Source organism: Prionailurus bengalensis, chromosome F2 (genome assembly GCF_016509475.1).
Source record: "Prionailurus bengalensis isolate Pbe53 chromosome F2, Fcat_Pben_1.1_paternal_pri, whole genome shotgun sequence".
Classification (NCBI taxonomy): Eukaryota; Metazoa; Chordata; class Mammalia; order Carnivora; family Felidae; genus Prionailurus; species Prionailurus bengalensis.
Genome location: NC_057353.1, coordinates 14,982,821 through 14,987,310, shown reverse-complemented (window position 1 = coordinate 14,987,310; position 4,490 = coordinate 14,982,821). Strand labels below are relative to the sequence as shown.

The following is a 4,490-nucleotide window of genomic DNA, read 5'->3' as shown; positions in this document are numbered from 1 at the left end:
TTTCTTCAATTGTTTTTCTTTCAATCTTGTACTTCTTTAATCATTATGTTCAGAGCAGTGGTGATATTTAAAAACTGAAATAAGATTGTACCACTGCTCTTTAAAATCTGTCAGTGGCCTTTTAACTGAGAATTAAATCCAAACTCTGACCTTGTCAAACAGAACTACATTACCCGATCCCTATCCTCTTCTCTGACTACATTTGATGCTACTCTCTCCTTTATTCACTGCCCTCAATCCATTCAGATCTCCAACTTCTGTGTCCATTTTTATAATTTGTATATTTCAAGGAATTTTCCCTTTTTATTTTAGTTGTTGGACTTATTGGCATAAAATTCATATTTCCCTACTCTTCCTCAAATGTTTGTAGGATCTGTAGTGATGTGTCCATTTTCATTCCTGGTATCAGTGATTTCTGTTTTTTTTTATCAATGTAATTAGAAATTTATTTTTTTTTGTTCCCCCCCCCCCCCAAAACCAGCTTTTATGGATTTTCTCTATTGTGTTTCCATTCCGTGTTTCATAGGTTCTTCTCCCACCCCCTATTTTTTTTAAAGATTCCCTGTTTTATTTTTATTATTTACTTCTTTCTACATATTTTCAGTTTAATTTGCTTTTTCTAATGTTATTAAAGGGAAATTTATTTTTATTTTATATTTTTTATTTTGAGAGAGAGAGAGAGACGCAGGCATGTGTGTGAGCAGGAGAAGGGCTGAAAGGATAGAGAGAGAGAGAGAGAGAGAGAGAGAGAGAGAGAGAATCCTAAGCCCTAAGCAGACTCCATGATCAGCATAGAGCCCAATGTGGGACACCATCTCACCACCATGAAATCACAACCTGAGCCAAAATCAAGAGTCAGATGCTTAACTGACTGAGCCACCCAGGCACCCCTTAAATGAAAATTTAAAGATTTTTTTCTTTTCTAACCTAATTATTGAAAGCTATAACTATCCCTCTAAGCACTACCTTAGTTATATCCCACAAATTGTCACATATTTTGTTTTTGTCATTGTTTATTTTAGTTAAAAATACTTTAAAATATTCTTTTTGATTTCTTCTTTGACTCATGGGTTATTTATAAGTATTTTATTTAATTTCCAAACATTTGTAGGGTTATCCAGATATATTTCCAATATTAATTTATATTTTAATTCTATTTGCAGAGGATACACTATATATGATTTTAATTTTTTAAAAGAAATTTTTTTTAACATTTATTTATTGTTGAGAGACACAGAGAGACGGAGCACGAGCAGGGGAGGGGCAGAGAGAGAGGGAGACACAGAATCTGAAGCAGGCTCCAGGCTCTGAGCTGTCAGCACAGAATCTGATGCGGGGCTTGAACCCTCAAACCACAAGATCATGACCTGAGCCAAAGTCAGAAAGCTTAATTGACTGAGCCACCAAGGTGCCCCTGATTTTAACACTTTTAAATTTATTGAGACTTATTTTATGACTCAGCATGTGACTTATCTTGGTAAATGTCCTGTGTGCATCTGAGGAGAATGTGTACTCTGTAGTTATTGAGTGTGTTGTGCTATAAATGCCAATTAGGTAGTTGGTTGATAACGCTGCTTAAATTTTCCTTATCCTTGCTGATTTTCTGTATGCATGCTCTGTAGGTCATTAAGAGGGGAATTGAAATCTTCACCTATAGGTATGGATTTGTCTTTCTCCTTTAAGTTTTGTCAATTTTACCTTCATGTATTTTAAGGTGTTATTAGTCACATATAAGATTATTATGTATTCTTGGTTAATGGATCTTTTTATCATTATGACATGTTCTTTATCTCTAATAATATCACTGTCTTAAAGCATGCTAATAGTCTTTGTCTGATATTAATATAGCTACTCCAGCTTTTTTATGTTTAGTGTTTACATGGTATATTCTTTCTAGCCTTTTACTTTTAGCCCATCTCTGTCTTTATAATTTAAAATGGCTTTCTTATAGTCAGCATATAGTTGGGTCTTGCTTTTTCACCCAGTCTCAAAATCTGCTTTTCATTATATGTTTAGACTATTTAATAATGTAAATATTGATATGGTTAGGTTTAAGTCTGCTATCTTATTACTTATTTTCTATTTATTTCACTTGTTCTTTCTTCTTATGTAATTTTGAATTAATGGAGCAATTTTTAGTATTCAATTTTACCCATTGTATTTGTTTATTAGCTATATCCTTTATTCTTTTACTGGTTGTTCTGTGGTTTACAATATGTGTGTAACCTATTACAGCTTATATTCATCTAATATTATACTACTTCATGTATAATGTTATGATAACATTCATTTTCTACATGTTGACTTTATGTATTTTTTACATATATTTTACTTTGACACATGCTATATACCTAACAGTATATTGTTGCTTTAAATAGTCAATAGTCTTTTAAAGAAATTTTTAGGGGGCGCCTGGGTGGCGCAGTCGGTTAAGCGTCCGACTTCAGCCAGGTCACGATCTCGCGGTCCGGGAGTTCGAGCCCCACGTCGGGCTCTGGGCTGATGGCTCAGAGCCTGGAGCCTGTTTCCGATTCTGTGCCTCCCTCTCTCTCTGCCCCTCCCCCGTTCATGCTCTGTCTCTCTCTGTCCCAAAAATAAAATAAACTTTAAAAAAAAAAAAGAAATTTTTAGAAATAAGAAAAACTGACTTTTTATATCCCAATATATTACCCTTGCTTTCGCATTCATTTGTGTCAATTTCCATCTGGTATTATTTTCCTTCATTCCAAACATTTTTTTTATCATTTATTTTAGAGTGGGTCTGCTAACTCCAAACTCTCTTAGCTTTTGTTTGTCTGAAAATGTCTTTATTTCCTTTCCATTTTGCAAGATATTTTGGCTAGTTATAGAATTCTAAATTGCCATATTTTCTTTCAGCACATTAAAGATGTCACTGTGTAGTCTTCTTCCTTGAAATGTTTCTTGGTAAAAATTGGCAACTATTCATATCTTTGTTCTCTTCTATGCAGTGTTTACTCTTTCTCCACTTGCTTTTAAAATTTTGTTTAATAAAGACAAATGTCTTTATGATGTTTTTTTCTTGTGGGTTTCTTTGTGTTATTTTGGAGTTTGATGAGCTTATTGAATCTGTATTTTTAGTTTTCATCAAATTTAGAAAGTTTTCAACAGATTTTTTGAGGTATTTTTCTGTTTCCCTCTTTATGTGTCCCTAATCACATAGATTTTTTTTTTAACTTGGAATTTTAATTGTGTACATAAAAAAACAACATGAGAACAAGGAGTCCTATGGCTGGACATTATCTTTAGATGCAAGGATTTCCAATTAGTCCACTTGTAGTTTGGCATCACCCAAGATAATTAAGAAGTCTAGTATTGTTTTTCCTGAAGAAGAAAACCAATTTACTACATTCAGTACTGACTTCTATAGCATGTTTTTTTCTGCAGAAATACTGGTTTGCTGCATAGAGTTTTCAATGTTTTCCTATAGCAGATTAAAATGAGCAGAGACTGGAGAATTTTACTTGTTTCCAGGTGAAGTCTTAGCATTTACTGCCTTTTGAAATTTCTCTTTCCACAAATCTTCTCCAACTATGTATCCTCGTAAACCTCAGTCATATAATTTCTCCCCACTGACCTGTACAAATATGATGGCTTATTGTGGATAATAAAGAGAGGCAGTTAATCCCATGAACCCAGGTGGATACATCAGCTTCTTTATTTTTGAATCACTAGCCAAAAGAAGTCCAGCAATGTCAGCAAAACCAATGACACCAAGTCTTGGAAAAAATCCAGGAGGCAATTTTGGAGATATTCATAACTGTCTAACCCCCATTGGACCAGGTTCTGTATGATGGGCTTAGTTTGTGAATATATTTTCTGACACCAACTTATATATGGCTTACAATAATGTCAGAGATGTGAGATGCTTTCTTCAAGTTGGGTCCTTGGCTCCTCCACATATTTAGATTGACCCTCAGGAATGGAGTAGAGTGAAAGCTCACTAACCTTCATGGAAGTTTTGTGAGGTGAGTCATTTTTAGGTGATGCATAGACTTTGAAAGTGAGCAGACTCAGGCTGGCCAGCCCCACAGACCTCTGAATTACCTTGAACATGTTGCTGGCAGAGGTGGCTCCAGTGTAATTACATGAATTTTAGACTATTTGACATTTTCATAGAGATCAATGAGAGGTTTACTTTTATTCTCTGGGAATTGTTCTTAGAATTTTATTGCTGTGTGCTTTGGATTTGATAATTTTTAATGTTATGGTTTCAAATGTACTGATCTTTTCTTCTTCAGTGTCTAATGTACCCATCTATTTATTTCAGATAGTGTTTTTCAGTTTTGAAGTTCAAGAATAGTTTATATCCCTCTCCTCACTATGATTTTCTATTTCTTTAAGATTATAAGCATATTTATACTAGCTGTTTAGAAATTCTTGGTTAGTAAGTCCTTTGTCTGTGATATTTGTGGGCCTGCTTCTATTGACTGATTTTTCTTCTGGCTATGGCTTACAATTTGCTGCTTCTT

At 34.1% G+C, this 4,490-nt stretch overlaps 1 pseudogene; it reads right to left on the bottom strand.

The window, feature by feature from the left end:
* Positions 1–3,478: 3,478 nt before the first annotated feature.
* Positions 3,479–4,091, bottom strand: LOC122495458 (annotated as a pseudogene).
* Positions 4,092–4,490: the final 399 nt, after the last annotated feature.